Source organism: Myotis davidii, unplaced genomic scaffold (genome assembly GCF_000327345.1).
Source record: "Myotis davidii unplaced genomic scaffold, ASM32734v1 scaffold3, whole genome shotgun sequence".
In the NCBI taxonomy this organism is placed as follows: Eukaryota; Metazoa; Chordata; class Mammalia; order Chiroptera; family Vespertilionidae; genus Myotis; species Myotis davidii.
In genome coordinates, this window is record NW_006295062.1 from 1882424 (window position 1) to 1896117 (window position 13694).

Below are 13694 nucleotides of genomic sequence, written 5' to 3' on the forward strand. Positions count from 1 at the left end.
ACGGATCTCCGGCATAACCTGAGGACCTACTTTATTGTTTTCATATACATTTTACTAATTTTCCTTCATCTCTGACACTTCTGTTATAGAGAAAAGGCAAATAGCAGTATTAAGATATTTCTCCTAATTAATTTCCTTTCCATGTGCACAAATCCGTGCACCGGGCCACTAGTATGTAATATAATTTGATGCAGAGTTCTAAAGGAGTACAGGGGGATTTTTTGTTTGTTTTTTTAATCCTCACTCAAGGACATGCTTAGAGAAATTGAGTGAAATGTCAGTATGAGAGAGAAAACTTGATTGGTTGCCCTCTGTACACTCCCAGACCAGGGATCAAACCTGCAACCCAGGTTTGTGCCCTGACCTTTTATTGAACCAGCAACCTTTCGGTGCACAGGATGGTGTTCAACTAACTAAGTAGTTTTTTTGTTGTGATGTGTGTGTGTGTGTGTGTGTGTGTGTATTTTTAAATTTCAGAGAGGAAGAGAGAGAGAGAGACAGAAACATCAACGATGAGAGAGAATCATCAACCGGCTGCCTCCCACACACCCCAGACTGGGGATTGAGTCACACCCAGCATGTGCCCCGACTCAAGAACTGAACTGTGACCTCCACGTTCATATGCTGATGATCAACCACTGAACCATGCAGGTGTAGAGTTTTAATTAATGCTAAGTTAATATCAGCTTAATACAGATTGTAATAACTTTAGGAAGTTATGTTGAATCCTCATAGTAACCACAAAGAAAAAAAATAAAAATATACACAAAAGGAAATTAAAAGGAATCAAAACATTATCAAAAAGGCAAGTGCTTCAAAGGAAGGCAGTTACAGAGGAAAGGAGGGAGACAAAATAGCTAAAAGAAAACCAACAGCAAAATGACAAGCAAGTGCTTCCCTCAGTAATTACTTTAAATGCAAATGGTTTAAACCCCCAATCAAAAGATACAGATTAGCAGAATAGATTTTTTTTTAAAAGAATCTAACCATGTCCCAGTAGCTCAGTTGGTTGGAGTGTCATCCTCATGTGCCAAGTTTGCGGGATTTGATCCCTGCTCAGGGCACATACAAGAAGCATTCAGTGAATGCATAAATAAATGGAACAGTGAGTCAATGTCTCTCTCTCCCCTTTCCTTTCTCTCTTTAAAATCAATAAATAAAATGTTAAACAAAAATAAATAAATAAGCCCTAACCAGTTTGGCTCAGTGGCAGTGATGGCGAACCTTTTGAGCTCGGCGTGTCAGCATTTTGAGAGACCCTAACTTAACTCTGGTGCCGTGTCACATAGAATTTTTTTGATATTTGCAACCATAGTAAAACAAAGACTTATATTTTTGATATTTATTTTATATATTTAGATGCCATTTAACAGAAAAATCAACCAAAAAAATGAGTTGGCGTGTCATAGGTTCGCCATCACTGGTATAGAGCAGCGGCTTGCAGACTGAAGAATCGCAGGTTCGATTCTGGTCAAGGGGATATACCACGGTTGCGGGCACATCTCTGGTGGGGGGTGTGCAGGAGGTAGCTGATTGATGTTTCTCTCCCATCAATGTTTCTAACTCTATCCCTCTCCCTTCTTCTCTGTAAAAAATCAATAAAATATATTTTAATAAATAAAGTAATTAAAAAATGGATCTAACTATAAGCTATTTGCAAGAGATGAACATTACATCTAAAGATGCACATAGTTTGAAAAGTGTTTCTCTAGCATACAGTTTCTATGAGCTCTATGCATTAATAGCTTCCTTGCATGTGTAAACAGAGGCAAAGCTTTCTGTTACACAGTTTCAAGTAGCTCTCCTACTCTGGTTCCCTGACTCTAAATTTTTTTCTTTCATTTATTTTTATAATTATATCTATAATTGTTACATATATTGCTTCAAAGGTAAGCTTATAGAACAATCCAAAAATTCTGTATTTGTGTTCCTTAAAAATATTTAAGCATCTCCATTTTAAAAAGCAGATAATTAATGCTTCTGTAGCAAGATGGCAAACTGAGTGCAAATTACTAATGTATTAAACACTGTGCTTAAATACTAATTTTTTACCCAATTTAATCCTGAAAACATACTTGGATATTCCTGTTTTACAGATAAAAAAAAAATCAAGTTAATGAGAAACAATCACAAAGTTAGTAAATGAGAGAGTGGTTCCAGGGGTGTACCTAATTTAATGAGGAGGTTGGGGCAGACTAGAGATTTACAGGGTGGTGTTTGAGAGGAGGTATACTGGGCATAGAAGTAGCAGCTGGTGGGTCAACTCATTCTTTCCCAATGGGCCAAGTGTTAAGCAATTAGCACTGTTTACCCCTAATTGTAACATTAAGTATGAGTACTTGAATTACAGAGGGAAACTAATTCCTGCAGAAGACTGGTGACCCCCAGTGAAATGAAAAAAGAAAAGCACCTTTGTCCAGGAGATTAGATAGCACAACCTACTGTCAGCACAGATTATTTATCCTTCCCAACTATTGAAATCAGGCTGAATATCATGTCTTTTCTCCACAAGGAGACAGACACATAAAGAAGCCTTCAGGGAATTTCAGATATGCAACTTAGCAGTTAAAACGGACACCAACATTTGAGGAAAGCCAACAATATTTAAGAGATTTGCCCATTAGCAAATTTTACACTATGGAAATAGGAGACCAATTTGTAAAAAAGGAAATAATAGTGCCGATCTTAACGTTAATATGGAGATGAAGTGAATTTTTACATGTAAAGGACTTAGAACAATGCTTGGAACATAGTAAGTGCTCAATAAACATTTAACACCAAGTAACAAGTTTAATCGGGCAATCCCACAACCTTTTTTTCAAATGCTACATTTTGGAAGATATAAAATTAACTTGCAAATATGAAATGTTTTACAGAATTAAAAAGAGACTCTACCAAGGGTAAAGAATGAACAATTGGTTTTGAAAAGACTATAAGTAGGACTCCATGCCTTAATTGAAACTTCTTCATGAATTGATAGAGTGGATGATGAAATACCCATTCCTATTAGCTATTTTTTACACTAGATCTTAGCTAAAAGGCCAAGAAACAATAGCTATTTTTAAAATCTATATAACATAGAAGTAATATGCTAATTGTTCCTAATGGTGTCCAGTCACGACCTGTCAACAGGCTGTGCATGCACAGGAGCTGGTGGGCGGGGATGTGGGCGGGGACTTCCGCCCCCAGTGCAGGCGCACACAGGCCTGCCCAGTGCTAATGTCACGCTGCCTTGGAGGCAGAGGCCGCTCCTGATGGAGGCATGTGCAGGCCTACTGCGCCGCCTGGCCCGGAGGTGGGGGCTTCAGGATGGGGGCGGGGCCTCGGCAGGGAGCTCTCAGCACTCCTGCGCCAATGTCTGAAGGCACGGAGAGGAAGGGAGAGCAGATGGCCTGTTAGGGGTTTTAGGCCAGGAGAGGAGAGCAGATAGGCAGTTAGGGGGATCAGACAAGGAGGGGAGAGCAGTTAGGGGGATCATTAGGAGGATCAGGTCAGGAGTGGAGAGCAATTAGGGCCATCAGGCCAGCAGGGGAGCAATTATGGGCATCAGGCAGGCAGAAGAGCAGTTAGGGGCATCAGGCAGGCAGGCAGGTGAGCGTATAGGAGCCAGTGGTTCTGGATTGCGAGAGGGATCCCATATTGGAGAGGGTATAGGCCAGGCTGAGGGACCTCCCCCACCCCCCTCCTATGCACAAATTTTGTGCACCGGGCCTCTAGTTGATATATAACGTATTAGTTTCAGGTGTACAACATAATGATTTGATATTTGTATATATTGGGAAATGATTACCATAATAAGTCTAGTTAACACCCATCACCACATGTAGTTACATTTTTTCTTGTGACAAAAACTTTTAAGATTTATTCTTAGCAACTTTCATATATATAGTACTTTAATTATTGTTAGTATAAAATGTTAACTATATTCCCCAAGCTATATATTACATCCCAGGAGTTACTTATTTTAACTGGAAGTTTGTATCTTTTGACCACTTTTACCCATGCCCTACCTTCCAACTTCTGGCAATGACCAATCTGTTCTGTGTATCTATGAGTTCAGCATTTTGATTTGTTTTTGTGTTGTTGTTTTTTTATTTTCAGATTGTACATATAAATGAGGTCATGAATTTTTTGTCTTTCTATGTCTTACGTATTTCACTTAATATAATGCCCTAAGGTTTATCCAAGTTGTTATATATGGAAAGGTTTCCTTCTTTATGGCTGAATAGTATTTTATTTTTAATATATACCAAATTTTCTTTTAAGTGAAGAACACTTAGTTTGCTTCCATATTGTGTCTATTGTAAGTAATGCTACAGTGAACATGGTGGCACATATATCTTTTCAAGTTGGTGTTTTTGTTTTCTTTGGATAAATACCAGAAGTAAAATTGCTGAAGCATATGGTAATTCTATTTTTAAATTTTTGAGGCACCTCCATACTATTTTCTATAGTGACTGCATGAATTTACATTCCCACCAAGAGTGTACACTTGTTATCTATTGTTTTAGGCTAACATTAACTTACTGATTTTCTGCCTGGTTAGTCTACCCATATAGGAAAGTGGAAAATTACAGTCCCCTGCTATTATGTAATGCTGTCTATTTCTTCCTTAGGTCTGTTAATATTTGTTTTATTTAGGTGCATAGTTATTTACATATTTATATCCTCTTGTTGGATTTATGCCTTTATCATTATATAATGACTTTTAAAAAATTGATTTGAGAGAGAGAAACATTAATGTGAAAGTGAAACATTGACCGCTTCCCGTATACACTGACTTGGAATCAAACCTGAAATCTGGTTATGTACCCTGACTGGGAATCGAACCTACCACCTTTTGGTATACAGGATGACGCTCCAACCAACCAATTCACACTGGCCAGGGTGATATGACTTTCTTCATCTCTTACTATGGTCTTTTTCTAATGGTTTATTTTATTTTATGTAAGTATAGCCACCCAGCTTTCTTTTAGTTTCCATTTGCAAGGAATATCTTTTTCCTTCACTTTCAGTCTCTATGTTCCTTTCATCTGAAGTGAGTCTCTTTTCAGTAGCATATAGATAGGTCTTGGTTTTTTCTCCATTCAGCTGCCCTGTGTCTTTTGATTAGAGAATTTAGTCCATTTACATTTAAAATAGTTATTGATAGGTATGCAATTATTACCGATTGTTAATTGTTTTCTTCCTTTGTGGTTTGATAATTTTTGTAGTGATATACTTAGATTCCTTTCTTTTTATCTTTTGTGTATCTATTATTGGTTTTTGCTGTTCTGATTCCACTGTCCTATCTTTAAGTTCATTGATTTTTTTTTTCTTCTTCATTTAGTCTGTTGTTGAACCCCCTCTATTGTATTTTTGAGTTACTGTGTTCTTGAGCTTGTGGCTTTTATTTGGTACTTTAAATATTTTCTGTCTATCTCTTTGTTAATTCTCATTATGTCCATCTGTTCTTTTACTAATCTCAGTGAGCATCTTTCTGACTTATTTTGAACTCTGTATTAGGTAAAGCTCTTATCTCCATCTTATTAAAGTCTTTCTCTGAGGATTTTTCTTGTTCTTTTGTTTGGAATATATTTTTCTATTTCTTCATTTTCCTGACTCTCTGTTAGTTTCTATGCATTAGATAAAACAATCACCTCTCTATTTTGAAGGAAATTAGCCTTATCTTTTCAACCTTCTTCTAGGCCTTGGCTGTTTCTCAAACCTTTGTAATTACTCAAGTAGCCTATTTTTAGTGGCTACTTCCAGTAGTTAGAGGTGTGCTAAGAAGACCTGCCATTGTCCTAAAGGGGAGATTTTCATTTAACACTTAGATTCAGGCTAATTGTAATCCTGACCTTCAGGCAGCAGCTTTTAAAGACTATGAATATACCTCTTTCAGGAGAAAATCAGGAAACAGGTATTTCTGTCTTTTTTCTCTGTGCAACAGACACAAAAGTCATGGCTCCACAACTTTATACAAGCTCCTTTCTCAGAGATACCTCCAAGCCCAGTACAATGGCAACCAACTTCAGATCACTTTGTAGCTCATACCAGGTGGCTCTGCACAGGACACAAGCAGTTACTGAACGTGGCCTATACCAGAGCTCTTCCCAAGAGACCCCAGAACCAAACCACTTGGTGGTGAGTTTCAGATCACACCAGATACCCACAAGTGACATACCCAAAGGGCAAACTTGGCTGACACAAGAGCCCCACTAAAGTAAATCCTCTGTGAGTTCAGCCCCTGCACTACAGCTTCTCCTCTGTAGTCATGCCAGTCCTCACAAGCATTCAGTTTGAGGGTCAACCCTTCTCATTGCCAAGCCAACAGTAATCAAGGCTCTCCTACAATAGGAGAGTACACAAAAGGGACACACTGGAGCATCCAACTCAGGTAACTAGGAAGACTGCACCATTGGGCCTCACAGGACACCTACTACATAAGGCCACTGCCAGGACCAGGCGATGTAGCAGTTCTATCTAATACACAGAAACAAACATAGTGAGGCAGCCAAAATGAGGAGACGGAGAAACATGTCCCAGTATGAGAACAGAACAAAACTTCAGAAAAAGAACTAAAAATAGAACAAGCAATTTAACACGTGTGGAATTCAAACACTGTTTATAAGGTTGAAGATGTCAATAAACTTAGGGAAAAGTAGTGAACTCAGTGAGAACTTCAGCAGAGAAATAGAAAACATAAATATGGAGGTAGAAAACATAAAAAAGAGCCAGCCAGAAATGAAGAATACATTAGAGGAAATCAACAGGAGATGAAGCAGAAGATCAAATCAGAGATTTGAAGGATAAGGAAGCAGAAAAACCCAATCAGAACAGCAAAAAGAAAAAAGAATCCAAAAAAATGAGGATAGTTTAAGGGGTCTCTAGCACAACATCAAACATACCAATATTTGCATAATAGGGATACGAAGAGAAGAGGGAAAACAAAGAATTGAAAACCTGCTTGAAGAAATAATGATGGAAAACTGCTCTACCCTGGGGAAGGAAATAGACACATGAGTCCAGGAAGCACCAAGTCCCAAAGATAAACCCAAAGAGGCCCACACCAAGATATATCATATTAAAATGCCAATACTTAAAGATAGAGAATATCTTAAAAGCAGCAAGAGAATAGCAGTTAATTCCTACAAGGGAGCTCCCACAAAACTGTCAGCTGATTTCTCAACAGAAATTTTGCAGGCTAGAAGGGATTAGCATGAAATATATAAAGTGATGTAAAGCAAGGACCAACAAGGGAGGCTATCACTTAGAATTGAACAGATAGAACGTCTCAGAGAAGAAAAAGTTAAAGGAGTCCATTACCACCAAACCAATGTTAAAGGGTCTTCTTTAAGAAGAAGGGGAAAAAAGATAAAAAGTATGAATAACAAAATGGGAGTAAGTACATACCTATTAGTAATTATATTAAATATAAATGTATTAAATGCTTCAGTCAAAGGATAGGATAGCTGAATGGATAATAAGACCTATACATATGCTACTTACAAGACCCGTACAGACTGAAAGTAAAATATATTTAGGAAATTTTAAAAAGCTAAAGTATCAGTACTTTTATCAGACAAAATTGACTTTAAAACAAAGTCTATAATAAGAGACAAAGAAGGACCTAGAATTTCACTTCTGGGTATTTATCCAAAGAAACCCAAAACGCTAATTCAAAAAGGCATAATGCATCTCTATGTTCATTACAGCATTGTTTACTATTGCCATGATGTGGAAGCAGCCTAAGTGTCCAAAAATGGACAAATGGGTAAAGAGGAAGTTATACGTATATACATTGGAATATTACCCATAAAAGTATGAAATCTTGCCATCTCAGTAACATGGTTATACTTATAGGGTATTATGCTAAGTTAAATGAGTCAAGCAGAACGACAGAGGGCATGTGATTTCATCTATATGTGGAATCTAAAACACGAACTAAGAAAAACACTCCTAAGTACACAGAACATTTTGGTGGTTGCTAGATGGGAGGGGGTTTGAGGGATGGGTGCAAAAGGGAAAGATATTAAGATATGCAAATTACCAGTTATAAAAACAGTCACTAGGATATAAGGTACAGACTAGGGAATCCTCTATAATAAAAGCCTAATAGCTAAGGGTTCAGTCGTCCAGTTGGCTGTTCAACCAATCAGAGCGTAATATGCTAATGATATGCTAAGGCCGCTCAACCTCTCTCTATGACATGTACTGACCACAAGGGGGCAGACAGTGGACTGGTCGACCAGTTGCTACGACGTGCACTGACCACCAGAGGGCAGAAGGTCCGATCAGTAGGTTAGCTTGCTGCTGTGGTCCAGCCAATCAGGACTGAGCGAAATGGGCCGGACACACCGTGGAGCCCTCCCACGGTCCCTCCCTGGCTGACCAACCTCCTGCATCCCTCACTGTCCTGGTTGTGCACCGGTGGGATCCCTCAGCCTGGCCTGTGCCCTCTCGCAATCTGGGACCCCTTGGGGAATGTAGGAGAGCCAGTTTCAGCCTGATGGCGGAACAACCAGTCACTATGATGTGCACTGTCCACTAGGCGGCAGACGCTCAATGCAGTAGCTACCCCCTGGTGGTCAGTGCACTCCCACAAGGGGATGCCGCTCATCCCAAACCTGGGCCCATGGCTGGTGAGTGCAGCAGCGGTGGCGGGAGCCTCTCCCCCCCTCTGCAGTAGCACTAAGGATGTTCAACTGACGGCTCCCAGACTGCAAGAGGGCGCAGGCTGAGCTGAAGGACCCCCCTCTCTTCCGCGAGTGCTCAAATTTCATGCACCGGGCCTCTAGTGTAGTCAGTAATATTTTAATTATATATGGTGTGAGATGGGCACTAGATTTCTGGTGATTGTTTCATAAGTTAAAGAAATATCTAATCATTATGTTGTGCAACTAAAACAAATATATTATGGAATGTCAGCTGTAATTGCAAAATTAAAAATTATAAAAAATATAACATGCCTGATATTAATCATCTCTAATAAAATTTCATTTTAAACATATTTTATTGAAAATCAGAATTTTATCTCAGATATATCACAGTAACTTGGTTGGTATAGGAAATTTTGGCATGGCAAAGTATGGTATATGACTAAATACAGGTAGTGGCATAATCTCAATGCCATTTGTATGCATAAAAAATTAGAGAGCTTATAGTACTTGTTTTCAAGATGCAACAGAGTTACTGTAAGCAATTTCACTCCTAGATATGTTTCCAAGAGAATTGAGAACATGTCCACACACAAAAATTAGTACTGAGATGTTCATTGCATTATTCATAGTAGCTAAAATGTGGGGTCAGTGCAAATACTCATTAAATAATGAATGGATGAACCAAAAGTGTATATTTATACAGTGGGATATTATTCAGCAATAAAAAGGAATTCCGTATTACTTTACACCTAGTAGGAGGGCTGTAATTAAAAAGACAAGAACAAGTATTGATGAGGATGCAAAGAAATTGAAATCCTCATACGTGGATGGTGGGAGTTTTAAAAGCTGTAGCCATTCTGGAAATTAACTTAATTCAAAATTTAAATGTAGTGTTACCATTTATCAAACAATGCTATTCCTAGGCATTTTCCTGAGAGAATTGAAACATGTATTTATAGAAAAACTTGTATACAAATGTTCAGAGCAGTATAATTATTGTTATTTTTAATATATTTTATTTATTTATTTTTACTGAGAGAAAGGGAGAGGGATAGAGAGTTGGAAACAGCAGTGAGAGAGAAACATCGATCAGCTGCCTCCTGCACACCCCCTAATGGGGATGTGCTCATAACCAAGGTACATGCCCTTGACTGGAATTGAACCTGGGACCTTTCGGTCCGCAGGCTGACACTCTATCCACTGAGCCAAACTGGTTAGGGCCATAGCAGTATTATTATGATAACCAAAAGATAGAAACAACCCAGTGCTGCTATAAAAGTACTGTAACATGCTACAACATTGATGAACTTTAAAAACATATAGTAGTGCCTCCTTATTCGTGGTTTTGCTTTTAATGATTTCAGTTCCCTGTGGTTTTAAAATACTAAATGGAAAATTGCAGAAATAAACAATTTGTAAGTTTTAAGTTGTTCGCCATTCTCAGTTGCATGATGAAATCTCATACCATCGCACCCAGGACATGAGTCATGCTTTTGTACAGCATATCCATGCTGTATACATTACCCGTCTGTTAGTCCTTAGTAGTTCCTCATGGCTTGATTATTCAGGATCACCTGAAGTAGGGGAATCCTCTTCATACATCATCAGAAGGTCAGAAGTAGCCTAATGCTACATCACAATGCCTATATCATTCACTTCACTTTATCTCAACATGTAGGCATTGAATTATCGCACATGATCACCAGAAAAAGGGTGAGTACTATACAATTAGATTTTTTGAGAGAGTACATTCACATAACTTTCATTACAGAATATTGTTTTGTTTTATTTTATTATTAATTAATATTACTTTCTTATTCTGCATAATTTACCAATTAAATTTTATCATTGCCCTGGCCCGCATGTCTTAGTGGATAGTGTCATCAGTGCACCAAAGACTCTTGTTTTATATTCCTGGTCAAGGGCATGTACCTGGGTTGCAGGTTCAATCCCCGGCCCTGATCGGGTTGCACGTGGGAGGCAACCGATTGATGTGTGTCTGCCACATTAATGTCTCTCTCCCCCTACCTCCATCCCTCCCTTTCACTTTCTCTAAAAATCAATGGGATAAAATCCTTTGGTGAGGATTAACAAAAAAATAAATAGACTTTATTATAAACTAGAGGCCTGGTGCATGAAATTCGTGCACCTGGGGTTGGTAGGTCCCTAAGCCCGGCCTGCACCCTCTTGCAGTTCTGGACCCCTCTGGAGATGTCCACCTGCTGCGGAGGCGGAAGAGGCTCCCACCATCACTGCTGCTCTTGCCAGCCATGAGCCCGGATTCTGGCTGTGCAGTGCTCCCTCTTTGGGAGCGCACTGACCACCAGGGGGCAGCTTCTGCGTCGAGAGTCTGCTCCCTGGTGGTCAGTGCAAGTCATAGCGACTGGTCGCTGTTCGGTCAGTTTGCATATTTGGGTTTTATTATATAGGATATATATATATATAGGAAAGAACATAGTACATATAGGAGGCTCAGTATTATCTATAGATTCACGCATCCGGTGTGATCTTGGAACCTATCCCCCGTGGATTAAGGGGGTTCCCTACTGTAAAAGTGAAAAAAAAAAAGATCACCTATGGTATGTTTGTATTCATATGAATCTCCCAAGCACGCAAATTTATAGAGACAGTAAGTAGATTAGTACTTGCTAGAACCTTTTGGCAGTGCAGTATTGGGACTGACTGCTAATAGAAATGGGATTTATTTTGGGGATGATGCAAATATTCTGACATTTAATTTTGATGGTTGTACAACATAATAAAATGCACTGAAGTGTACACTTTCAAATAGTGAATTTTATATTGTGTGAAATATATCAAGATGCTGTATAAAACAACACTTGGTCTATAGTGATATGCGTTTTATAGTTTGATAAATATTGCCAAGTTGTCCTATATTGAGTTGGTATAATTTATATTCTCAGAAGCTATGTATGAGTGCTGTTTTCCTCACATTCTTGCCATTGTGGTTTGTCATTAAAAGTTTTAATCTTTGTCAGTATTACTATTGAAAAACGATAACCTAATGTAGACTATTATATTTCTCTAGTTATAATCAAGATTGAGTATCTTTTCATGTACTGAAAAGTCATTTATATTTCCTTTCCCGTAATCTTTCCATTCTTACCTATTGTCTGTTTTTTTATTAGTGTTGGGTTTTTTTTCTTATTGATTTGTAGAACAGTTTTTTTTTTTTTATAATTTTATTGGTTTTTTACAGAGAGGAAGGGAGCGAGATAGAGAGTTAGAAACATCGACCAGCTGCAAACATCGATCAGCTGCCTGGGGATGTGCCCGCAACCAAGGTACATGCCCTTGACCGGGATCGAACCCGCCTCCTGCACACCCCCTACTGGGGATGTGCCCGCAACCAAGGTACATGCCCTTGACCAGAATCGAACCTGGGACCCTTCAGTCCCCAGGCCGATGCTCTATCCAGTGAGCCAAACCAGCCAGGGCAGAACAGTTTTATATGTTATCTTTTTTCCCTACGTTGTTTTTCTTTCGACATAATGGTGTGTTTTTACTATGAGCACTATCTTCACTGTGTAATAGAGCCCATTATAGCATTGCTCTATCTTGTTTTAAGCCAAAATCCTAAGTCCTATCTCAATGACATCATTGATGAGGTCTCTTCAGTTTTCTGGTGCTTATCATTGTACTCCTTCTAAGCTGTGTCAGCTTAACATGTCTATTTGTAAATGTGTTTATATATCTGATATTAGAATATTTTTGAGGGGAACGAAATGAGGAAGGAAGGGTTTGAATACAATCATTGATCCCAAATTTTGACTTTAGACAAGTATTAAAATGAAAGTAATTTATTACTTTTTTCTCTAAAATGTGAAAAACAAAATCAATAGATTAATACATAGATGTGTGCGCTGGCCAGTGTGGCTTGGTTGGTTGGAGCATTGTCCCGTACACCAAAAGGTAACAGGCATATGCCCAGGTGGCGTGTGCACCTCTGATCATGGCTCATGGGGGAGACAAATGATCAATGTTTCTCTCTCACATTGATGTTTCTCTCTCTCTCTCCCTTCTCTCTAAAAATTATTAAAAATGTATTCTCTGTGAGGATTTTTTTAAAAAGTGTTATGAGAGAATTTAATGTTCCTTGCCTGTTTTTGGAAAATAAGTAAATAGGAGCTTTATGACATACTTTTGGTAGGGTGGTCAGTGAAGACCTTTCTGAGGAGGTAGCATTTAAGCACAGACACAGGTGAAAGGAGTCAGCCATGGGGAATCTGGAGAAGGACATTCTGTACATTAAGGAAACATGGAATTGGAAGCTGTAAGATGGCATCTTTGAGTAACAGAAAGGAGGCATTATGGCTGGAGCTTAGTAAATTGGGGTAGAAGAGGTAAAGAGACAATGCTAAGGGCTTTGGACCTTGCATTGAGAAATTATCAAGAGTATTAAGCAAAGGAGTAACATTATGCTTGAGAAGACTACTTTGGCTTCTAGATGGAGGATGAAGAAGATGGTAAGAAAAGAAACAGGGACAGTAATTAAGAGGCTGTGGCCAGAGCCACACCAGAAATAAGGATGGTGGCAGACTAGATGGAGAAAAATTCTTAAATTCTAGGTATGGTTTAAAGGTAGAGTCAGCCCAGCATGGCTCAGTGGTTGAACACTGACCTATGAACCAGGAGGTCAGGGTTCGATTTCCTGTCAGTTACCTGCCTGGATTTCGGGCAGCTGATCAATGGTTCTCTCTCATCATTGATTTTTCTATCCTTCTCTCCCTCTCCCTTCCTCTCTGAAATCAATAAAAAATATTAAAAACAAAAACAAAGGCAGAATCAGCTAGATTTGATTTGATTATCCCAGGCAAATGTTACTAAAATCTATTTAAGTACTCTTCATGGAATCAAGTATGGGAAGTAAGGATTATAAATAATGATACATAAGCTTATATTTGTGTAGTGCTTTGAAAATACTGCCACATCCATAACCTCATTTTGGGTTCTTTAATTTTTCTTAATTGAAACTTGTTGGCAGTTCAGATACACTGGGGCCTTGACTTACGAGTTTAATTCATTCAGAGA

At 38.6% G+C, this 13694-nt stretch overlaps 1 protein-coding gene across 8 annotated transcripts in view; it reads left to right on the forward strand.

Annotated features, from left to right (window-relative positions):
- The window catches only part of PTPN4 (protein tyrosine phosphatase, non-receptor type 4), a 219190-nt gene that overhangs the window by 48777 nt on the left and 156719 nt on the right, over window positions 1-13694 (forward strand). The gene's annotated exons all lie outside the window — the stretch shown is intronic.